At 52.3% G+C, this 25,123-nt stretch overlaps 1 protein-coding gene across 5 annotated transcripts in view; it reads left to right on the top strand.

Annotated features, from left to right (window-relative positions):
* Positions 1-25,123, top strand: part of LINGO1 (leucine rich repeat and Ig domain containing 1) — a 206,509-nt gene that overhangs the window by 114,586 nt on the left and 66,800 nt on the right. For all 5 annotated transcript variants that reach the window (XR_014779356.1, XR_014779357.1, XR_014779358.1 and 2 more), the window contains exons 4-5: positions 1,111-1,286; positions 13,140-13,221. The gene's annotated coding sequence lies outside the window, so the exon portion shown is untranslated. The remainder of the gene's footprint in view (positions 1-1,110; positions 1,287-13,139; positions 13,222-25,123) is intronic.

Raw genomic sequence — 25,123 nt, 5'->3', positions numbered from 1 at the left:
TTGTCACACTACCCTGGGGCAGCAGCATGGGCGTTAGGACTGTGAGATACTGACAGTTCTGTGATGAATAAGCCTGAGGCCACTCATGAGAAGGCTGGTGGCCTCCTGGAAGGGGCAGAGCAGGCTTGATGGAGCCAGGTTGTGGTTTTGCCTTTTCTCATCTCTAACTGTATGTGATCTTGAATGAATCCTTTCCCTTATCTGAACTTCAGACTTTTCCATGGACTGTGGCTCAGATAAACAAGGGTTGGTCAAGCTGTGGTTGGTCCAGTATGGCAGCCATTAGCCATCTGTAAAGTAAAATGTAAAAACAAAGTGGGCCAGGGATATGACTCTATAGCTAAAAGGACTTGTTCTGAAAACTGAACATCTGAGTTCTGTCCCCAGATCCTACCACAGGAGAGAATCAACTCCCCACCCCTTCTTTCTCTCACGTCAATCAGTCAGTCAGCATCACTATCCACATGTCTATATGCATGGGTGTTTGGTAGCCACCATGTTGACTATGACAATGCAACGTGCAGAATCTTGGTCCTTGATCTTAACATAGAAACTCTATTGGGCATGCAGGTCTGAAAGTACCTCCTGGGACCTGGTAAGCCCTGGTGAGCTGGGACTCTGTATGATTCTGGCCCTCTCTGTCTTCAGATCTTGTCATAGGGCCAGGGCAAAATGGGGTGGCTCTGAGCTTGAAGCCAGAGTTGACTGAAGAAGAGGTAACTCGCCAAAGGCTAGCAGCTCTGGAAGGGTCTCTGTGTGTGGTCACTACACTGTGTCCTTCAGCCAGAGCCTCTGCTTGGAGAAGATGAGGCAGGAATGGGTCAGTAGCATAGTGTGGGAGTCCAGCCTGTGGCCTTCTGATTGCTCACACGGGAGGGTTCTAAGAACCCGGTGCCTCCCTCTCTCCCTTATGGGAGGAACCCTGGGATAGAGGTCCTTCTGCCACCTGGGGAACCCCAGAGTAGGAATAAGATGCCAAGATAAGAAAACAAAGGCAAGCCTGGCTGATCTCACCTCAGATTTACAATTAGTCCAATACCATCCCCGACCCGGCCCCTCTGTCTCTCATAAGACCCCCTACAGCCATCTCTTGTTTCTCTTCTTTTCTAGGGATCCTGAGGAAATATCCTAGCTCCCTTGAGTCTGTGGACTGCACAACCTCTTGTCCAACTCTTTTGGGTCCTGACCCTGTCCAGCCCTCACCAGCTTCAAGCTGATTCCTGTGCCCACCTGGTCCGAGGGACTCCTCACACTTCAGGATTCAGCCAAGCACTGGGACAGTTACAGTAGGTGCACCCCGAGCACCCCTTCTCCTGGCTCTAGGGATACCTGAGGGTTCTCGGCCCCACAGAAGAAAGAACACCCCCTTTTGAGCACTTCCTATCAGAATTATAGGTAAGGGTTGGGGAAACTCTGTTTCAATAAAATGAAATTCTCAGCTCAGGTAGCCAGTGGGGTCTAGTGGTAGTGCAGGCTTCAAACAAAGCTTGATCCAGCATTTCAGACGATATGGAAAGACTCTGGCTTCTGTCTGTGTCTTTGAAGCCTCTTCCTTGGTAATGGCTGCACTCTTAAGAGGCATTTGACACCATCTGGGCCAATGTATTTCTAGATTTACATCTGGGGTTGAAGAAAGAAATCAGATTTCATGGTAAAACAAATTAAAGTTCTAGAATTGACCTCTTGGTTCTCATTGGCAGGATTTGGACTATCCCTGAGCCTTTAACTAGGTCCACAAGTCTTGAAGACACTGCTGGTCTAGTTCGCCAGGGTCTGGCTTTTTCTAGGCAGGTAACCAGGATGGAGAGAAGGTTGTTTCTTAAAGAAATCTTGTCTCTTAAAGAAATCTGTAGGATATCAGAGACTTAATACCTGAAGGTGACACATAACAAGTGGCCATTGCAGACAGAATTTGACAGCTTGGAACCAGACAAGATGGACATGACCATGCCGTGGGCCCCCAGACGAGTCCTTATACTCTTCTCTGGGTTTAGTTTCCTCGTCTGACAGGGCCACCAAGAGAGCCACGTGGCATCTGGCAGGAGCTCAGGACGGCCTTGTTCTCTTCCCCGTCCTACTTTGGGGGAAGCTTGAGACAGCTGCATTTTCCTCAGACCTGGAAAGATCTGCTGGGGGAGCGTGTTGGTCAGAATCCCCATCAACTGGGCTTGAGCCAAAGACCTGTATGCAGAGGGCAGGATCTCTGGAGAAGAGGGGGCGGGGGGAAAAGGGGAGACTGAGGCAGGAGTGGGAGGGTCGTGTGGCCCTGGTCTTGGGTAAAGGCCAGTCGGTCCTGAAACATAATTCAGAGCAATCCCTGGATGAGGAGCCAGGCTCGCCACTCTGTGCTAATCAGCCACTGGTGACCCCCAGGGCTCAGCATTGCTCATGTAAAGGGATGCCCATTTGCAGGGTATTTTTCTGGAGATGGGGTTGCTGTCCCTCTGCCTGGTCCTCAGCAACCCTTCTCTTTTCTGCCCTTTTTATGTCTTTCCTTCTTCTCCGCCCTCACCCATTTTCCAAGGGCCCCTTCTTTTCAGTCTCTTCTTGCTCTTCCATATCTCTCTCCAAGGAATCCATGTTCCGTATAAGGAGGACAGAGACCCATGCATTTCCCCAGAAACACTCCACTGGTTACTGTATCAGTGCCAAAGCATCTTGCTCTGCCTTGACCACTGGGAAGTTCACAGGCAGTTTGTAGCTCTTTGTACTAAGCCTTCTGGACACAACTGTTCAATCAACCTGTCCCCCAGCTTTGCCTTCTTGTCCTTTTTATTATTGTCCTGATTTCTTGTTTTTAAGCTGTGCTGCTGCCACTGTTCTCAGTTGCCTCAAACCCTAGGAAAGAGGCAGGGGCAGAGATAACCAGGCAGGGCTGAAAGTGCAGCACTCCACGGACTGCAGACAAATGCTGGCCTTGACCTTTCTAGAGGCAGCCTGGGAAGAGGGCATCCCTGGCTCAGGTCCAGACTTGTGTCCAAGGAGACAGACGTCAAAGCCTGACCACGGGGGCCCTGGCCAGTGCCCACCCTGCACTCTGGGGCTTGTGAAGAGCATTGTTCTGCTCCCAGCCCTCTCCTCCCTCCCTGGCTTATCAGAAGCTAATGAAAGAGGCTGGAAACCCAATCCTCTGGTAATTAAATTTACTTAACGGGTATTCAAGTGGAGTAATGAGAAGTTTAATGCAGTGATTAGATTTTTCTTTAATTAATTAAAATGAGAGCTGTGTGTCTTGCCAGCAAGCCAACTTGACCCTGTGCTCGAGGGCAACTGGCAGACAGTAGGAAACTTGGCTAAGTAAGTCGGGGCTCAAGGTGGTGGCATCCCCAGCCCTGGCCCGGCGGCCCTCAGAGGTGATGCCTACTCAGGCCTGTCATTCAGTTCCTGTTGCTGAGCTGCATAAGGGCCAGGTCTGAACTACCCGAGGCCTGAATACGTGGGGTGGGGGGTCCCCACCTTCGAAGAGCCAAGGTCATATGACCTTCAGACACCGAGATAGCAAAGCAGGTGAAAAACAAAACAAAACAAACACAAAGGAATGCAGGAGGGTTTCTAGCATTGACAGCAGAGGTGTTGAGGGCGGCACCTTCTCCCGTATGTCCAGCCAGACCCAGGCTAGGGTTGAGGCAGCTGTGGTAATAGAGAAATTGGATTAATATGGAGGAGAGCAGAATGGAGTTTAGGGTGTCCCCAGTGACCCATAGAACACTGTGCCTGGGCATCCATTCTAGAAGGCTGGCCATATTTGCTGTGTTCTTAAGGAAGCACTTCCCCCTGGAGTCACCTTTGCTGCCATCTGCCCATGGTTGGGGCAGAGGGGTCTCGGAATGCCGCCCTAGTTATGTGGAGTGGACACTGGATAGGCCTAGCTGAAGAACGGCTCAGAAGATCGGTCCCAGGCCTGAGGCTGTGTGTGTTGCCTCAGGCAATGATGTGGACTCCCAAGACCTCAGTGTCCTCTCTGTACTTGCTCAAAACCCGTGTAAGCCAAGCACTGGGGTGCAGCTTCCAGCAGAGGGATGGGTGCTGGGGCGGGAGGATGGAGTGGCCCTGTTTGTCCATCCCCACCGCCAGCTCTGCCGCCTGCGGGCAAGATTCCTGTGCCAGACCCTGCTCAGAATGGCCTAGATGAATCAGACATGGTCCCTGCCCACAGGGCTGGTGGGGGAGGTGGAAAAAAAAAAAACAGGAACAACAGCACTGAGTGAGCAGAGCTGAGGTGGGGGTGGTTTGGGGGCTGGAGTCATCCATGCATCTGTGTTTAGAGCATCGGCTTGGACAGGTGGGAGGTGGAGGGCTAGAGGTGGGGACAGCCAGGAAAGGAAGAGGAAGAAGAAGACACCTGTGAGAGGCTAGGAACTAGCTATGACCCTCACAGGGAGCCAAGGTACTCCCACTGGGGAGGGTTGGCGATGTGCCTGGCATTGGGCTGGTAGTGGCACCTTACTAAGGAGCCATGTATGTTCCTTTCCTAGAAGGCTTAGGGACAGGCAGGGCTCTGTGTGGGAATGCTCATCTGAATACATCCAGGCCAAGCTGCTGTATGCTGGGCCTGTGGCCTCCAGGCCTGCACACAGGAATTCTCTAAGCCAGGGCATGCGGTCAGGCGCCCTTCTTTTACCACCTGGAGGACACAGCTGGGCACTAACAGGGCCTAAGGAGTCAGTCAGAGAGCCTTGAGCCACCAGACTGTCACCCAGAGCTGGGTCTTTGGCCTGAAGAAGTGAGGAGAGCCTCTGACCATAGCCCAGAGCATGGTGCTAGCCCGGGAGCCTGGGGAGGGGGAGGGGGTCAGCTTCTGTCCCCATCCTCTGCTTCCTCCGCCTCCCGGATCCCACCCCTCTGCATCCCCTCCCCCCCATTTCCCCATCACTGAATATGCAGGAAGGAGTACAGAAGACACCCATGAGAAAAAGGAAGCCAAGAGAGAGTGACGCATGGACTCGCTCGAGGTCACTGGCTTTGCCCCCAAAGCCACTAAGGGGCAGAACCTGAGATCACGTTATCTTGACTTGTCTCCCTAAACAGACATTTCACACTTCCCCTGGAGTGGGAGCCTTGAGGGGCACATGCTCACCCTAGCTCATTCTTCACAGCAGCATCCTCCTAACCCCCCCCCAGAGGACCCGCCCTCAATTGTCTAACCCTCTGGGGCCTGGGAAGCCAGGTCCAAGCTGAGGTCAGAAGCCCCACCCCAGGCCTGTCGGCTTAGAGCCTCCCTTCCTTGCCAGAGTTTTCCTCCACCATCACGCCCCCACCCCCACCCCCCTGCCCTCCAAGGGTCCCTAAGCACCCCTGCCACATCCCAGGCCTCCAGCCAGAAGCAGGCCTGGTCCCTGGGGTCTCTCACGCCTCTCCTGCCAGCCAGTCCTGCTAGGGTTCCAGCTCTGCGAGTGCCGTCTCCCCATCCTCTTCCACCTGCACCCTAGCAGCCTTCCAGACTGGACCCAGATTCCTCCTCTGTGGCCCCTGACTGTGGGCTCAGTGCCGGGCACTCCCCGTGGGCACCATTTCCCAGCTATTGACTGCCTACCTCCTGGGCTCTTGGGTACTCTCTTCGGACATGTCAGCCACACGGGGAGCTGAGGGTATTATTATCCGTCCCTAGTATCCTAGGCCAGTTGTCCCCTGAATCTGCCACACAGGAGGTACACAAGAGGTCGCTGAGGTCCCCTTTATACCCATCACCCCATCTTCTGGTGGCCATGGCTTCTCTTCTTCTGTCCTGCCTCAGTAAGTCCCTCACAGAATCCGATCCTCCCCCATCCAGTGCTTTCTGGGGTGGATGCCAGCTTCCTGCTTCCGTAAACTTCCTTGCGCATCCTCCCATGATGCCTAGCTGTGGGGAAAGGATCAAGATACGTGGAATGAGGGCCTCTCAGGCAAGTCTTAAGACACAGAGGGCCCAGAACCAGAGGATCCCTGCCTGGGCTGCTGAGACAGGTGGAAGGCTACACAGGGCAGTGTCTGGGTTCCCTCACCTGTTTTCCCAATCCTGGCTCTGTGATCATGAGCAGACCCTCCAACCTCTCTGTGCTTGGGTTTCCTCTTCTATTAAAGAGGCAATGACAGGCCTGCTATAGATGATTGCACCACGAAGGGGTGATCCAGTACAGTGCCAGGCCTGCCATGCACTCAGGACACAGTGCGCATGCCCTCCATCCACTGCTATTACTGCAGTGGCCCCATGAAGGTATTTTGGGGGTGGCATTCAGGAAGGGTTTCAGAAGATGGGGACATAGGAGCAGCAGCGTGAAAGGGGACGACGTGAGGCACACAGGCAGGAGGGGACATGCCTTGGGAAAAGGCAAAGAGCTGCACCCATGTCGGACTGTCCTTGTATGACAAAGTCCCCCTTGCTCCCAAGCCCCCTCGGCAATGCCTCAGGTTGGGTGTGTCTCCTTCTAGAACTTTCCCTGTGCCTTTACCAATATATTTGTTGTGTAACACTTTAGAAAATAAATGGAATCCTATCTACCTATTATTCTCACCAGTGTGTGGCGGGGGGCATCTGTCAACGCCACAGCACGTGTCTATGGTGTTCTTTTTAATCGTTGTCTAATATTCCATTGTTTGGACACAGTGTAATTCATGTAGCCGTTCCCCGATTGATAGATAGTTAGGTTGTCTCACACTCTTCATTCTCGCAAACAATGCTTCAGTGACTATCCTCGAATGTGTATCTCGCTGACACATGCAGGCATCTCCTGAGGATGGATTTCTAGGGTGGAGTTTCAGGGAGGGGGTGCAGATGTTAAGTTTCGACAGTTCCATTGCTCTTCTGAAAGATAAGGCCAGCCTCCGCCCGTCCTTGGTGAGGGGAGTGGCTGCCCCACCACCTTCCACAGCCAGCACAGTCAGTCTTGTTAATTTTTGCCAATCTAGAAAAACGCCTCGCTGCGGTTCCAGCACTCACTTTGTGCCTTCCCAATGAGGCCATCTTTTCATGTGGTTATTGGCCACGGGCGCTTCTTCCTATGTGAGTTGACTGCTCAGATCCTTTGCCCATTTTTCTTTTCTTTTTGCCTTTTTCTTATTGATATAAAGGAGCTTTTAGCACATTAGGAATGGTCAAACTTGCGTCTGTTGCTTGTGTTGGAAATATTCTCCCTAGCCAGCCGTTTGTCTTTTTAGCTCTGTTTATGGCATCTCTGGCCATGTAGAGGCCTTACATCTTTATTTAGTCAAGTCTGTCAGGTTGCCCTGGGCCTCTGAGGTATGCATCTGGCTTGGGGAAACTTCCTGTAAGGCTTTCTCAGTGGGACAGGGACAAGGTCAGGTATGACTGGAACGATACTTCTGGCTGCAACTGAGGCCCTTGTGCCAGATAAGACAGTGGGAGATGAGGGAAACATAAAGCCTGAAGAGATTGTTCTAGAGCTGACTGGCCATGGTGACAGGGCGTGATGGTGAGAGGCAAAGAGCAATATCATGGTGTCTGACTTGGAGGCTGCATGGCTAGCGCCACCTCCACTCTGGGTAGGGGCTAGGACTATGGAAGGAAACGTGTATGGTACGTATGAGTGGTCACCTCTCCAGGGCACAGACATATGAGCACATACATGTACACATGCTTCACATACATACACACACATGTACATGCTTCGTGTACATGCTTGGAGGTTCTGGGTAGTGTTGCATCTATACTGTAGCCTGGCTGGGGAGGGTGTTTGCTTTTGTAGAGTATAATTCTCTCTCTCTGTCTCTCTGTCTCTCCCTCCCTCCCTCCCTCCCTCCCTCCCTCTCCCTCCTTCCCTCCCTGTCTGCCTGTCTCTGTCTCTCTTCTCTCCTTTCTCCCCTCCCTCCCCTATTGCCATAGGAAACTTAGTTTTCCATAAGGAACAAGACCTAGAAGCATTGCTACTCACTGAGGGTCAGAGAGCTGTTAAATGGGGCGAAGAAGTTGTTTTTTATTTTTAGGAAACTCTGGCCCAACCTCCTCCCCCCAGAATTCCTGCCATGGTCTTCCACTCATTTCTAATGTGACCAGCTGGAATCATCAGGGATGCTCAGGGACAATCACGGAGCCTGTGTTTGATATGTGGCCTGGCTCTACTGGGACCTTTCATCTTCTGTCCTTACGCCCTCCCTCCTGAGTGTGTTACGATCACAGTGCCCACCTCTTTGGGTGTCTGTGGGCAATGTGAGTCAGTTCGCTTAACACGGGGGCTCACTGGTGCATCTGGTGGCAGTGACGGTGGTGATGACAGTGCTGGCAATGGCTTCACACGTTGCCTTTGTGTTGGCATTGCCTTCATCTCCTCCTGTCCCTCTGTGGTATCCACCACCAACCTTCCGTCCCTGTGCTCCTCAGTCCCCCTAAGAATCTCGTCAGCATTTGCCTTTGAACCTTTGTCCTCTGCTTTTGGTCTCAAACCCTTGCCAGACTGTGAATTAAAGCCCAAATCTGTCAGGAAAAAAAAAATCAAAGGGGAGCAGTTAGGGTGCCCTCTGGGGCATCTCTTGAGGCCACTCTGGTCAGGCATTTCCTGCAAGGTCCACTCATCCATCATAGCCCAGTCTCTGAGAAGCGGACTGTGCAGTCCAGGGTGACAGCTCTCACTTCCCGAGTGTGCTCAGCTGCACACGGTCTGAGAGCCTGGCTTCTCTAGCCCCACACCACTCCTGAAATCTGACCCCAGGAAGAATCCCTTTCACCACCCTTAGCCAGGCATCAGAATCAAGAATACATGGCTAATCCGGGGCACAGCTCCCCATCTCACCAGTTGGGCGGATCCTGGGGAACGGCTGCGAGGTGTCTCAACTCAGACTTCTCAGGCCTGCAGCAGGTGAAACTGCCTGTGCTCGCAGAGGTTACTGATCTTACATTCTTGGAGTTTCCCACCCAAGTAGCGAACGCCTCAGGAAAAAAAGAGTGGTCACTACTGCTGCTGCTGGTGTGTCTGTCTTCCAGGGCAGTTTGTTCATCTCACACACACACACACACACACACACACACACACACACACACACACACACAATGGGTGGGATGCTGGACTGGAGAGATAGTTTAGTGGTTACGAGCACCAGCATGGACCTGGGTTCAATTCCCAGCACTCACAAAGCGGCTCATAACTTCTGTGACTGCAGCTTTGAGGAACCGAATGCCCTCCTCTGGCCTCTGATGGCTCAGCGTGCATGTAGTTTATAGACATCCATGAAAACAAAACACCCATACACATAAAATAAAATGTAAAAGGTGGTGGAATGCCATTTGGTCCTCCCTGAGTGGCCACATCCAACAGAAGCTATCACTCCACCGCCTCTGAGAGGCTTCCTCACAACCATCTTCTGGAAACCCTGTCTCCAGGTCTCCCCAGGGCCCCACTCAACCTGCCCTTCTCTCCAGGGGCATCTTGTCTTTAAACAACCTCCACGCCCATCCACCCACCCCCACTCCCCACCACACCCAGAACCCTGCAAGCTGCTTTACAAATGAAGCCTCTGTGGAATCCAAAGCCAGCCAGGCCTGTGGATACACAGAGGCACCCACGCACGCATGCACGGGAAATTGGTGCCTGGTCACACGAGGAGCTAAATTGACCTGGAAAGTCTTTCTAACTGTCTATGAGGAGCCAAATGGTACCTACTATTTGGGGGGGGGGGTTTCCACTGTATTCTGTCTCACTTCTTAGAAAAAGTGAGGAGCAGGGTGTATGTGAACTTTAAGACCTTTCCTTGGGTGCCGCCAGTGCGAATGTTATCTTGGGGCAGGCAAGCTGCCTCTTTTCTCTGTTCTATGCTCCCATAGGAGTATACCGTATCTAAAAGTGATAATTGCCAAGTAAAGCACCAATGAGTCTGAAACATAAGCCCACAATTAAGTTAACAGGACCAAAGCCCTATGGGTTACTCCTTTTCCCTCATGATTCACCACAGGCAGCCGAGTTGGGGGTCCTGAGGTCTTTCTGAGAACTGACCCCAGTTCCAAGGCTAGCTGGCCACTCGCAGGGTGCCCTGGCCTTTCTAAAGTCAAATTCAGGCCCTTGTAGGCTCCCAGTGGTCATGGCATTGTCTCCTTGCCTCAGCCCTTACCTCCTTTCTCCATGTGAGCATACCCCCACCGGGAGCCCCTCTGTGGGGCCTGGGAGCTCTTTCTTGTGGAGAAGAAACTCCGTAACTGGTAACTGTGGTGGCTTATCCCAAACCTCAGTTCTTTAAAGGCTACACAGGGGCCTAGTTCTGCCTCCCGGAGAGCCATCCTGGGAGGCCAAGCTGTGGTCATCTGGTTCCAGGGTCTGTGCTTTACCAGTAAGGGTCTTGGAAACTTGGCAGCTCAGGGAGGGCCTTGGTGTTTCCTGACTCTCCCCTCTGTTACTATGGAGCACAAGCGCCAGGGCGGGGAAGCTGAGAGCTCGAGTGCACCCAGCCACTCAGGGACCGACTGCCAGAAGTAATTGTCATTTTTGGGCCTCACTACTTGGAACCAGCCACAGGGGTGTGTGTGTGTGTGTGTGTGTGTGTGTGTGTGTGTGTGTGTGTGTGTGTGTGTGTGTGTATGTGTGTGTGTGTATGTGTGTATGTGTGTGTGTATGTGTGTATGTGTGTGTGTGTGTGTGTGTATGTGTGTGTGTGTGTGTGTGTGTGTGTGTGTGTGATAGTGGGGTGGTCCAGCTGTGTTACTCATGGATTCAGCTCATACCCTATTAGCCTAAGCCTCTCCCACAGGCCGGATGAGCGCAGAGGGCAGAGAGCATGTGCTTTCGGTGGGAACACACTTTGCTCCCAAGGCCATTACAGGGTTACTGTAACACAAACACTCACAAAAGAAACAAAACAAAACAACGACAACCAAAAAACCTCCTGCTTAGAGTTGATTACACGGCTGTTGTGGTCCATGAAATGTCCTGATCAGGACAATTGATTCTGAGTCCTGGACACCAGGATGAAAATTCAGTTCTAGAGCTGGGCGTGGTGGCACACGTCTTTAATCCCACACAGAGAGACCCTGTCTTGAAAAAACAAAAATCAGCTCTGCCTCTTGTTTCCTGTGTGACCGTGTGGTCCGGTTCCTTCTTTGTGTTTCTGTTGTCTCCTAAGCAGAGTTAGAATGTTGGATGGTTTGTGGTACAGTTCATTGTGAAGGGCTTGCCTAACATGTTCAGGGACCTAGGATGTATGGCCAGCACCACAAAAGGAACAAATTAGGTGGGACGGTTGACAACATCCATCTCTATCAGGATGGCTGTGGGGTTTATATGAGCTAGTATTTGTAAAGTGCTAGAACAGTGCCCAGGGCTTTACGGATGCCGGTTACCACCACCGTCACCACCCAGCACCAGATGGCGGTTTTCAGAGGACCTGGGTTTGAGTCCCAGCATCCACATAGAGGCTCACAACCATTTTGTAATTCCACATGAGGGAATCTGACTCCTTCTTCCCACCTGCATGGACACCAGGAACACATGCACTGTGCAGACATACACACAGGCAAAACCACTCACACAGAAAATAAAATAATTAGACCAAGAAGAACATTTCCTATAAGGTTTGCACTAGAAAACGAACGAGGCACAAGAGAAAGTGCTCCTGGCCCACAGTACGGGGGAGGCGGAGGCACAGACCATAACCCCAGTGAGACACGACTATACTATTGCCACACGGATGCCTTCACAACTGACAGTATGAAGTGTCAGAGAGGACACAGAGCAACTGGGACACTCAAAGTTTGCTCATGGGAATGCAAGATAGTAGAGCCACTTTGGCAGAAAACAAACAAATGCACAAACAAACATGGCGGTTTCTTCCAAAGAAGGCTTACCCCACAACCTCACAATGCTGCCGCTAGGTACTTACTAAAAGAAACAGCTTCACTCATGCACGAACCCATCTGAATATTTATGGTGGCACTATTCATAGTCTACAAAAACCGGTTAGCAACGCAAGGGCCCTTTAACTGGTAAGTGGATAAATAATGGAATACTACTCAGCACTAAAAAGGAATGAGGTTCTGACACAAGGCAACACAAATAAAGCTCAAATGTGTTGTGCTACGTGAATAGAACCAGACGCGAGGCTCCTCATAGACATCTATTTTGTAGACACCAGAGAAAGCAAAACTACAGGGACAGAAACAGGTCAGTAGTTGCCAGAGCTTAGGGAGACATTGGTTACAAAAGGGCAGCCCATGGAGACCTGGGGTAGAATTGTTCTCTGCCTTCACTGTGGCGGCGGCTACATGCCTGTATACAGTTGTCACAGAACTGTGCACTAGAAAGGGTGAGCTGAACTGCATGTTAATTATACCTCAATTACTGTGCCTGAGAGACTGTGTTCTATAAAACTGCTGGAACAGGGACAGGTGGCATACATGTGGGGGAGGGCAGCATGCGGTGGAGGCCCCCACATCTTCCTCGATCTCTGGTCAAGGGCTCTTTGAGGGGGGTGCCTTGGAGTGAGACCCAGGTGAGGAGGAGGAGTTAGGTAGAGGCATCGAGGCAACCTGGGCTGAAAGAGAAGGACAAGGCCTGAGGGCCGAGCTCTGGGTACCACTGAGGAACAGGTAGGGAGACTGAGACATGGGTACCAATGGCCTGGGAGGGAAGAGGAAGGGAAACAGTGCTGGGACCGTGATTAAGAGGCGGGCAAGAGGCTGGGTGCCACACAGCATGGGAAGGCGAGTCCTATAGGAGGATGTCAGCCAGCCATAGACCCCCCCAGGCCAAGGCAGGAGAACTGGCGGGCAGCAGTAGGGACCTCATTGTTAATATTGTGGCATGGTGGATTAGAGACCAGGCATCCTGGGAGCTGAGGGCTGAAGACAAACTAGTGAAGCTTCCGGCAGGCAGGGGACAGATGCGATGGGCGGCCTGAAAATGACGAAGAGGCTTGAGGGCCAGGGGCGGTCCTGTGTGCTATGTCAACAAAGCCAGGGTAGGCAGACCCATGGAATACCGAGGGAGACAGTGAGGAAGAAAGGAGCTGGCCAGGGAGTCTGTGCTCCTAGGATATGGCCACTCAGGGTGCATGCTCGTACTTGAGTGGGATACAGGATGGAGATAGAGGCTGGTACCCAGAGGCTGGTACCCAGAGGCTGATACTGTGTAGCTTGGAGCCCTGCTGGCCAGGCCAGGGCCACCTGCCCCAGGCTAGCTGGAAGCCCATCTTTGTCATGCTAACCTTCCCGTTCTTTCCTACAGTGCGTGCTGAGACTGAGGCCAGCAGGCTGCTGCTCCCCGGGCCTCTGGCTGCCCTTCTGACTACCTGGGCCATCTAATCCAGGTAGGGAGAGAGCAAGGCGACTCACTGTCCCTGTGTAGTCCTGGGGTCTGAAGGCTCAGTGTGAGGACCAGGGTCCTGACCAAGACAGCTCTCAGTGACTGAACGCCAGCCTTCAATCTAGGGCTTGAGGTCCCTGCTGCAGGTGCATACTCAGGGAGGCCCAGTTTGGCACTCCGGATCCGGATGCCGTGTGTACCCACCAAGTATCCTACCACAGGAAGTATGGCTTCGGCAGCTCCTTCACCATCACTCTGGCTTTTGAATGCTTGGTTCCATAGCCATCTGACAGCTTTTACCTGGAAGTTTCCAGCTCTCTGAAGGGCTCCTTCCTTGCAGAGAGAGTTCCCTCTGTCCCACCTACGGCCTATTGTTCTGTTGGTCCCCTGCTCTGGCCATCCTGCAGCCAGGAGCAGCTGGCCTGCTTGGGCCACAGTCATCGATCCCCAAAGTGTCCACATGGCAGAGCTCTAAGGCTAGGGATTTCAGTCCTGGTTCTGACGAATGCAGCAGGATCCTTTGCCCAGCTTTGGTGGCTCCCACCTTTAATCCTAGCACTCGAGAGGCAGAGCTAGGCGAGTGTCTATGAGTTCAAGGCCAGCCTGGTCTACAGAGAGAGTTCCAGGACAGCCAAGGCTACACATAGAAACCCTGTCTCGAAAAAGCAAAGAAGAGAACTGGAGGCAAGTTCCTTTCTGGCTGCTAGCAGCAGAGCGAGGCTGAGGAGGTCATGGGGCGAGGCGAGCTGGGCCTGTATGCCTGTGAAAAGTGCTGTGAGACGGGGGAGTGGAGCTGTGAAGGGAGGCAGGAACAGAAAGAGCCCTGAGCGCCTGAGGTGTGAGATGGAGGAGAGAGGCCACGGCAATGAGACGAGGCATCGTGATGGGGGCCTTGGGATGACTTCTTTCTGCATCCTGTTACCCAGGGGAGGCACAGGATGTTTTCATCCTAGGTGGGACCATCTTTCCAATATTAAAGTAGTACGTCTCCTCGCCAGCCGCATACCTGGGCAATAAAAAGCAGAGCTCTTCTTCCCAGGGACTAACAACCACTGCTAAAATATCTGATCTTTCTTCTGGACTTCTCTGCCCCCACCCCACCCCCTTGTGATTACAAACATATATATATATATATATATATATATTTTTTTTTTTTTTTTTTTTTTTAAAGAATGTGTTGTTATACCAGGTGCATGCCTCCATCATGATTTTTTTTTTTTTTTTTTTTTTTTTTTTTTTTTTTTTTTGGCCAGACATGTGGACCACCCAGGTTTATCCACGGAAATCTTCCCTTTCACCTCCATTGTGTAGATGGTCTGTAAATTCTTTATCAATTATTAATCCTGTCAGGGCCATTTAGGCGGTTTCCCGCATTCGGCTATTTATAAACCTCACTCAAGGAACCTCTGGGTTTGTTCGTCTGTGTGTGCTTGCACTGTGAGGTCTACCCGAGTCAGAGAATGTGCAGACTTCCACATTTGATCCGTTCCATACAGCCAGATGCACGTTTAGGAGGTCGGGCTGCCTCACGTGCTCACAGACCATGCACAAGGCTGTCCTTGCCAGCCACCACCATTAGTACCCACTCACTCCTGCCCCAGTATGACAGAAAATGGTTTTACTTTATGTTTCTCCAGTCACCAGTGATACGGGCGTGTATCCACTGGCCGTTTCTGATGAGTTGGCTTCACTCAGGCCTTCAGCCTGTTTCTCAGTAGATATTTGTCAGGCATCTTGTTTGTGTTGAACACTGGTTGGGTTGGGAACATAACAGTGAACTGATCTGATCCAGAATGCCCTTCTCCATGGAACTTAGGTTTTAATAGGGGAAAAGCAGATGGGAACATGAAAGATTGTGTGTGTGTGTGTGTGTGTGTGTGTGTGTGTGTGTGTGTGTGTGTGCAAGTGTGCTAGGAAGAAAAGAAAAAAAAAGAAACCAGGAGGGGCTGAAAGGACATGGCTCATCAGTTAAGTGCCCTAGTTGCTCTCCCAGAGGATGTCGGTTCGATTCCCAGCACCCACATGGTGACTCACAATTCTAATTCCAGGGGATCTGATGCCCTCTTCTGGACTCCAGGGTACTGTATACACATGTGCACAGAAATACATAAAGACAAAACACCTACACATTAAATATTAAAAAGACAAAATAACACACACACACACACACACACACACACACACACACACACACACACCAGGAAAGGGGCATTGGTAGCCTGGATAATAGGAGGATACCTCTACCTCCCAAGTGCTAGGATCACAGGCGTGTACCACTGTGTCTGATTTGTGCAGTGCTGGGGATTGAACTCAAGGCTTTGTGCATGTCCGGCAAGCACTCTATGTCCACAGTTCCATGCTGCGGACTTCCTTGCTTGTGGCATCATGTTACCAGCTCAGAAGTTTGGGATTTGGGATTTTTAGATTAGGGATGCTCAACTTGTAACCAGAATGCGAAGGGGAAGCTGCAGGGAAGGAACCCAGCTGTGGGAAGGAACGGACATACATAAGAGGACCAGTGCAAAATGAAAATAGATGGCCTTTTGCTTAATTTTCTTTTCTTTTAATTTCCAAGTGATGGGGACAGGAGAGCATTAACCAAGCATGGGGCCCTTCCAAGCACAGGGTCCAAGTGGCATACCTATGATCCAGTCCTGACTGTGGACGTGTAAAGTGTGTGACACCAACAGACCTCCACAGGGGCACTGGGGGGTTGGCAGAGGCACAAGGCTGTAGCTCTGGGACAGTTTTGAGCTCCAGACACAGATGTGTGACCTTCAGTGTAAAGATTGTTTGGAGATTAAGTGAGAGCTGAGCAGGAGTGAGCAAAGACAGAGGAGAAACCTGGGGCTCACCAGGGGACCTCTGCTGGTTAGAGGTTGGGAGCAGAGAGGGCACCGAGAGGGCAGGCAAGAGGGCTACTGAGCAGGAGCCCAGGGGGCAAGATAAAGGTGCACAGGTGTGTTTTCCTGGAGGTCAAAAGCAAGATGTGTTCCCAGTTATGTGTGAGGTGGGCTAGGAGACAGAGTGGGACTCAGTGAGACCCCATCAGTGGTTGTGGGGGCAGGCAGAGGCAGTGAAATACGACTTATTGATTTGTGAGAGGTTAACGAACTTAACTCTTCGATTTGTGTTCCAAATAGCTTTTCACAGGTTGTTTCTTGTATGCTTTTTTTTTCCATTTAAGTATATGGTTTATTTTAATCCTTCAAAAGTCCAACATTTCCCTATAGTCTAACATGTCATTCTTTTGTTGTTGTTGTTGTTGTGTTGTTTTGTTTTGTTTTGTTTTTTCAAGACAGGGGTTCTCTGTGTAGCCTTGGCTGTCCTGGACTCACTTTGTAGACCAGGCTGGCCTCAAACTCATAGAGATCCACCTGCCTCTGCCTCCTGAGTGCTGAGATTAAAGGCGTGCGCCACCACTGCCCAGCCTGGTGTGGCTGAAACGTATGGTTTGAGGTAGGAATCTGAATTAGTTCCTTTTCTGCTGCTGTGATACAACACCATGACCAGAAGAAAATAATGGAAGAAACGGGTTCATTTTTTGGCTCATAACTCCTAGAGTTCAAAATCTTGGGACATCATGACAACAGGCAGGCATAGCATGCCAGCAGGAACAGGAAGTGAGGGGTCACAAGCCACAAGTGGCTTGAGGCTATGGACCCGTGAATGCCCCCCGACTCACCCACTCCGTGGCATACCTCATCCAACAAGGCTGCCCCTCCTAAGGGTCCCACGACTCCCCCAAACCTCTCCACTTACAGGGAACTGTATGCGAGGGATGCTTCTTATTCAGACTACAGCAGGAAGCTGTTCAGGGAGGAAGGCGCTCTCCTCCCGTGAGGCAGCCTTCAGCGTCTGCCCAAGCCCCCATGTCTCACAGCCACCACTCTGTCATCCTTTGCTGTGAAACCTCTGCCTGTGAGAGAAGAGACTTTGGAAATTGGGACAGTTGACTCAGTGGTTGATGGGGGCAGTGTGAGGAGCAAGGGGAGGGGAGGCTGACAGGACACAAAGGGGAGAAGAGCGTCAGGCGCCAAGGTGCTCCCCTGTGCCCAGTCCGTGCCCTTAGCTTCGCTGCAGGTCGTCACTTGGCAACACAGTTTTGTGAGGTTGCTGTTCTATTTCTTCATCTGCATACAAGGAAACTGAGGCTAGTGGGGCCACCTTCTTGGCGTGCTTCTAAAACTAGAAGCCCTATATTCTCTTCCTCTCAGAGAGGTGGAAGGCTCCGGCACCAACTGTCCCCTACACCTCCCTCTGCATCCCCGTCTGTCATTTGGCTAGGTCTGGAAGGTTTTCCCATTTCTAAAACCAACCCAGAAAGACCAAAATACTCCTGGCATGGAACAGCACTTCAGCTTACAGCTAACGTCTTCATTATCAGCTAACACCTCTGAGGGGTTAGCTGGCAGCCAGCTGAGGGTACCGAGTGGCGTGGCATGGTGCCTGGAGAGGTGTATCTGGGTTAAGAAAGACTGAGAAGTGCACCAGGCAGTTCACAGTATCCCCTGGCTCTGGCTGGAGAGAGAGAGGTGATTGGACCACGTGAGGAAAGGTGGGGGAGGGGAGCAACAACTCCAAGAGGCCTGGGGTGGGGCTCAGAGAGGGGGCTGACACCCATTGGGCACCTGCTATGTATGTGTGTGTGTGTGTGTGTGTGTGGTCTCCGGAAGGTCAGAAAATCAGCCACCCATGATCCACCCTGGTCCCAGCTGTCAGCCGGCACTCACTCAGCTGAGACCCAACTTCAACACCCACAGTTCAGATCTGTCATCCAACCCTTTGGAGGGGGAGGACAGAGCAGGAGCCATCTGGAATCTCCTCCAGTTCTCCCGAGAGCCAGTCCACCTACCCTGCCTGGAGGGTTAAGGCTCAGTCTGTCATCAGAGTCAATTTCAAGGTATACAGGGATCTGGGCTCATTAACATAGCCCAGGGGTACATCTGCTTCCTGTTGCTATTGCTACTGTGCCCTGGGAAGGGGACAGAAGGAGGGACTATTTGCCTGAATGGGACTCCTCTCCTCCCCTTACCTCTGTGCCCAGGACTGATCTGTGTCTATAGGTGGCCATCATATATGCAAATGTAACCAATGCCCAGCTGCTCCCCCCAACCCCCACCCCAGAGACAGGGTTTCTCTGTGTAGCCCTGGCTGTTCTGGACTCCTTTTGTGGAGCAGGCTGGCCTCAAACTCACAGTGATCTACCTGCCTCTGCCTCCCAAGTGCTGGGATTAAAAGCATGCGCCATCTCACCCGGGTGTCCAACTGTTCTTACTGTGTTCAACTCTGTGTTAGACTTAGTCTTGCTGGGACCCTTAGACTAAAGGCAACCACTCACTGCCCCCCCAGCCCAACAGCATCCCCTGCCCCCTGCCCTCTCTCTCTGCTCCTCCTCTCCCCTGGCCTGGTGCTCCTTGATGGTAACCAGACCCTGAGTCACCAGCCACCTTGCTCCTAGCTGGAGGCCCAGCAGGTCCTGGGTCAGCCTGCAACCAGGTGCACTCAAGTTCCCAAAAGTGCTCAGAAGAGGACACCCTGTTAGAGGGGCAGGAAGCCAGTCTTCCAGGGAGGGAGGAAATGCCTGGTACCTGAGAGCAGGGCTGAGTAAGAGTTTGAAGAGACGCTATATGAACAGAGGGGCAGAAGGGGCTGGGTGACATTCACCTATGAGAAGGAAGTCCGCCAGGCTATAGAGCACACTTGACACCGAGGCTGGGGAAAACTGGAGGGTCACAGGGAAAGATACAGTCTCTGTACCAACAATGGGACAGCCTGGTCGTACAAGGCCTGGCTTTTCTTCTGAGTGTTACCTCCAGCCTGCCACCTGACATTAGGGCCAGGTCTCTGGACGGCTGCCAGCCTGGGCATTGAGAGCACATGAGTATGTCCTGGGCAGCGTGCTGGTGTGGTCACCATTCTGGCCAAGTCCATGGCTGCGCCCTGGGCTCCACTTCCACCCTTCAGGGGCTTGGGAGGGAGACAACTGTGTAAGCAAGAGGCAAAAGCAAGAGGCCCCATGTGTGTATGCTTTGTTCCACTTTAAGCAACTTGGTTTTTTTTTTTTTTAACTGAGATCTAGTCCATATACCATAAAAGCCGCCATTTTGAAATAGTTCTTAGGATAGCCACAGGATTATGCAAACATAGTCACTATCTAATTCCAGTTTGTTTTCATCACCCCAAGAGAGACCCTGTGCCTATAAGCAGTGCCCCCCCCATTCTCCCCCTTTGCTCAGGCGCTGCAACCACTGACCCACTCTGGTTTCAATAGGAGTCACAGGAAGTCCTGGTCCTCAGCATCACTGACTCATGTTCCTTTAAGCTTTGGTCTGCACCTGTGCTCTGTTCATTTTCACAGCTGCATAATAGTCCGCTACAGGTGTCACATCAGTGTATCTGCTCATTCGAGGACATTTGAGTAGTTTGTGAAAAGTGCAGCTGTCAGCTTGAAGCCTTGTTGTGAGCCTCCTGGGTCTGTTCTGAAGTGTGGACTTGCTGGGTCTGAGCCCTACTTAGTTTGGATGCACTGGACATAGGCCCTCGGGCACTGTCACCCCTCTGCTGTGTCAGCCCTTGATTTGAACCAGTGATGGAGAGGGCTGCTGACCTGGGAAGGTCCTAGAGAACGTTCTGGGGAGGGAGAGGACCCACCTGGGCCGAACTTCATCCCTGAGAACATATTCTGGGGCTTGGGAGGGGAGCAGTAAGTTTCCGGGGGCCGGATCGGGGGCAGCAGGCCCAGTCTCAGTGTCTCCCTGCCTCTGGTGCTTGCCTGCTGTCTCACTCTGAGTCCTCTATCATTTTTCCAGAAAACAGACTGACTGGAGAGAAAGGGAAATTCATTCATGGTTAGCTTCATCCCTTTCTCAGGAGCTAGCAGTCTGAGAAGCCAGGACTGAGGCGGCCCTAAAGTAGGATACTTCATGTGCCAAGATGACATCCAGAATTCTCCTCTGTGCTCTGAGATGAGCAAGTGAGAGCTGGGTCAGGCCTGGCCAGGAGCTCCCAGAGATGTGCAAAGCCAGAGGCAGTGCCGATACCCAGGTTTCTGCTCTGCCACTTAATGGGTAATTATACCCTGACATACACAGAAGCGAAGTAGGGATTTTCCGTGAAACCAAATCTCCTGTGAAATATTCAGGCCACACTGGGCTTTGCCTGCAGCCAGCCTAGTCGCTGCTGCATGCCTTGGCCAGTGCTAGAGAGGCCTCGTGTGTCCAGAGGCAGCATGGAGCTTTTTATTCACTTCTCAGCAGAAAGAGCCTCGAGGGCCATTGAGGGCCCAGCTTGGAGCTTCAGATTCTCTGTGTGTGTGCGTGTGCGTGTGTGCCTGTGTGTGTGTGTGTGTGTGTGTTGTGTGTGTGTGTGTGTGTGTGTGTGTGTGTGTGTGTGTGTATGTTGGACATCCGATCATATGTATGTGTCTCCCTGTGTCTGTGTGTTTGGGGTATGTATTTTTTGAGTGTGTGTATCTGTGCATTTGCCTCTTTCTCATCTGTACATGTTCATGCATGACAAAGTATGTAACCCTTACCATGCTGGTTCATATGTGACCATTCAGCATGCAAGCTTCCTGTGCTTGCTGTCGGCTATCTCAGGAACTTCTCAATGAGCCTGTTTTTCTGACTCCACAGATGGCATTCTCAGGTTCTCTCATGCAAAGGGCTAGCCTGTGGTTGTGTCTAGTCAGGGTCTGTGTGTGGCCTGGAAGTCTTGAAAGCCCTCATAGCTCCCAGGCTCAGGGGCGCAGCAGACTACTGCTGACATGAGGTTGTCAGGGTCTATTTAATTATGATCAGAGTCTAGTACTTTATTGAGGGTGTTAATGGTATTTTCTTCTGAGAGTTCATTAAACCAGGACGTTTGTTGGCGGGTCCTGACACCTTTGCTTTGACTTCCTGTCTGTCCTAGTCCATAAACTTCCTGCACTTGCTCATGGAGCACTCCCTCCCCCTCCCCTCTCCCCTTCCCGCCTGGTTTTTGCCCCTCATTCATCATTCACCAATCGCTCCCTCATTTACACACTACAGATATGACTAGAATTATTTTACCCCTATGGCAGAAAGTGATACGGGGGCCTAGATGGGCAGAGGCAGGCCTGGTGAATGGGGCGGGGGTGGGGGTGGGGGTGAGGGAAGATCCTTTTCTGGTGTAGACCCAGCTCCGGACCTTTGGTAGACCTTGCTTGGGAAATGGATGACCCAAGCTAGAGGATGCTCCTTTCTCCACAGCTTGCTCTCTTCTTCCTCTTCCTCCTCCTCCTCCTCCCACTCACAGTGTCCTGGAGTGATGGCCCTAGCATCTCTTCATCTTAAACAGGCAGGTACCAGGGTGCTGCTGCTCTCATTGGCTGTAATTAGCCATTCCTGCCTGGCTGAGGCCGATCTGGAGGGGGGCTCCGGGAGGCGGGGCAGTGAGGGTCAGAGTGTCAAGTACCCTTCTGCACTTCTCTCTCTGCCACATCTCTTCCAAGAGATACTTGTGGCCCCTTCACACAGCTTACCCGAGCACCCACCATCCTGCCTATTCCCAGAACCTCTACCCTACCCACCCCACTCTGCCAGGGTGGCCTGGTCTAAGGAGCAGCTTCCACAGTTCTGGGAAAACCCTGGATGCTCTGCCTTGGGTCCCTGTTGTCCCTGGAGTCTCCGTCAAGGCCTCCAGGATTGCTGGAGGGGACAGAACATTGACTCAGCCTCCGTCCTCAGCACCAGGAAGATGGCCGGTTTCACTTAGGCTTGTACAAGCCTTCTTCCTCAGAAAGGCAGGCACAGCTCCCCTGTAGGGCATGGATGCTCCCAGACTGCAGCTTCCTGGTCCATCTACTTCAGGTTTTCTGTTCTTCTTTCTACCCAGAGTATGCCTGGGTCAGCAACCTCACATCATCGGTGCTATTTGCCTCCATACACTCCCATCCAGATCACTAGATCCTTCCATTCCATGAGCAGAGGGAGCCAAGCCAAGCCAAGCACTACCAGAGTTACTCGCCTGGCTGTCTGCCTTTGCCTCTTCCTTGCCACTGGCTGTGGCCTATCCAGGGCTTGACAGCTGGACCCGTGTTAAAATAGCAATGCAATGCTCTCTCTCTCTCTCTCTCTCTCTCTCTCTCTCTCTCTCTCTGTGTGTGTGTGTGTGTGTGGTGTGTGTGTGTGTGTATGCATGTAGAGACACGTATATGTGTACATGAATGTAGAGGCACATATGTGTATGCATGCATGTGGAATCCAGAGGACAGCATTAGGTATTGATCCTTGGTGCTGTCCATCTTTTTTTTTTTTTTGGATATAATCGCTCACTGGCCTGAAGCTCCCGAGTAGGCTAGTCTAGCCAGCCGTTGAGCTCCAAGGATCTGCCTGTCTCTACACCCCCAGCACGTGTGATTTCAAGTGAGAGCCACTGTGCCCAGGTTTGTATTAATGCGTTCTATTGACCCAACCCAAGCCTTGTGCAGACAAGAGCCGCACTTCACTGCCAGAGCCGTCTCCAGCCCCAGCTGCAGTTTGAATGCTTTACTATGTGCCAGGCTACGTTAGGAACAGTTCGCAAGCACTGGATCCTCCACTCACCCTTTCCATTTTTACAGTTGGAGAAACTGAGGTGCTAAGAAGTCATATTAGCTGCCGGGGATTGCAGAGCCAAGCCGTGGCAGTGGGAAGCAGGCTGGGTGGGTCCCAAGATCTCCCATGAGCCTCTGCCTTGCCTCTGTCTCACATCACTTTGTCTAGGGAAATCTATTTGTGCACAAGGAGCTCCGGGGTGTGCAGTTACACCCCAACCCCCAACCCCCAACCTGGAGGCAGTCCTGAAGCAGGTGCTCACTCTTCCCTTAGTCAGCCACCAGGGTGGTGACAACAGCACTCCACGTTTTCCAGTGCATTCACACCCCCCCCCCCAGGGTGCTGTACACTCTGAAAATGAGGCCTTCATCATAGTTCTGATGCTCCAGGTTGGTGATGTTTGCTGAATGGGGCATGGTGTGTGACCACAAGGACCTGGGGGACCCTGTGGCACTGAGGTCTCAATGCAGAGCAGGGACTTGGCCAGGACGCCTTTATATCCACATCTTTCATTCACTTCACCAGCACTTGCAGGATGCTGGGTACTAAGGCCTATGGCCATGCTCTTAGGGAGCCCATAGCCTACTTGGGGACAGAAGCTTGAACAGGCCTGAGCAGTGCAGGGGGACCAGCCCAGTGGAGGCTACATAGTGCTGACTGGGGATAGATGGGTTGGAGGACAAAGGCTGTGCAGAAATGAAACATTTGAACTCTTAAGGAAAAGCGGGTGTGTTCAGACGGTTGGGGAGGCACAAGCACTGCAGAAAGAGGGGACAGCCTATGCAACACTCTGAGCAGGCCTGGCACCCACTGTAGGCAAACCAGAAGTTTTGCTTCTCACCTTCTCTGCATGGGCAGGTCAGCATTTGTGGGTGGGCAGTGCCCCCAGCCTAGGAACTGAGCCAGCCACAGAGGGGAGGTCTGAAGACAAGCTGGAACTGCCTTGAGCCAGGTGCTGTGAGCTAGGCCTGGAGGACAGCTGGGATCGTGGCTAGCTCCACAGCTGTGAAAGCCTTCAGCTCACAGCATCTGCTGATAGGCAGAGTGGAGACTAAGGCTGGAGTCCCACCTAGGCAGGTACTTACCCTTCTGTGGAATGTTGAAGTCCTTGGCCAGGGCCAGGGCTCCAGCTCTTAGGGTTCAACGTAGAGCTGGGCTATATGCCATGTAAGGACGTGTAGTGGACAGGCTTGGTGGGAAAGTGTTAATGCAGGGTCACAGAAAGACACTGACCTGGCACTAAGCCTGATCAGGTGGTAAGGGGCTTCCCCTGAAATCTCATCTCCCAGACATGTCCATTGGCTTGGACATCCAATGGCCAATCTCAGAAATTTTTCTGTCATACCCACGGGGCCCAGAGTGGCCACAAAAGCAGCAAGCAGGCCCTGCCCACGCTCACAGGGCCCAGGCAGGTGTACATACAGACCCATTGGTTGCAAGTTCTCGCTAATGCATAAGCGGGTAGGGTGCAGTATGGGTTCTGGGAGCAGGAATCTGTGGCCACGTGTGGACACAAGAGCCTGGCATGGCCATCAGCTGGCTCTACAGGGATACCTCCTTCTCCCCCATTTCCCCCCCCCCCCCGTGCATCCACCAACAGCAGAGGCTACAGGGACTTGCTGCTCCTGGGCCTGGCTCTCCCTGGTGCCTCACAAGGTCCTCTCAAGTCCAAGAGACAGGCCCAGTCAACTTGCTGGGGATCTCTCGGTGGCTGGCACTGTGAAAAGACGTGGGCCTTGAGGGGAAAGCTGGAGGGTCTCATGGGCCGCAAACCTATGACCAGCCAAGGTCTCAACCTCTTCTCTCGGCTAGGCCTGGAGTCCCAGCTGGAGGATCCAGGGCCTTTCACCTTGTTGTCAAGAGCATATTTCAGCCATTAGTGATAGCAGCTAGGGATTTGGGAGGATTTCTCTTTCATTTCCCAGGGCTTTAAGCAAGCCTCCTCCACACCCCTGCTCCAACCGCTGGGGCGCGCACGCGTGCTCGTGCGCGTGCGTGCGCGTGTACACACACATACACACACACACACACACACACACACACACACACCCCACACCGAGGTTGGGGAGTAGGTAGGGATAGATCTGGTTCATTCTTCCAGAAAGGGCTCCTCAGGCTCCTCCATTCTCCCAGCAGATGCTCAATGCTGCAAATCCTGGCTGCAGTCCCAGGCCAAGGTTGACCCTAGACCTCTAACCAGGCCCTAGGACGTGGGAGTCACGTTTTCCCCTCTCCATATGTCACAGAGGGTGACATACATCCTCTCACCCCTCAGGACCCTCCCATTTCCACCTCTGGGGTCTGAGGGGCAAGAAGGGTTTGTGACTGTCTCCAGTGAGCCTTGGT

Source organism: Acomys minous (genome assembly GCF_964271855.1).
Source record: "Acomys minous genome assembly, chromosome: 5".
Taxonomy (NCBI): domain Eukaryota; kingdom Metazoa; phylum Chordata; class Mammalia; order Rodentia; family Muridae; genus Acomys; species Acomys minous.
This window is presented reverse-complemented; position numbering and strand designations above follow the sequence as displayed.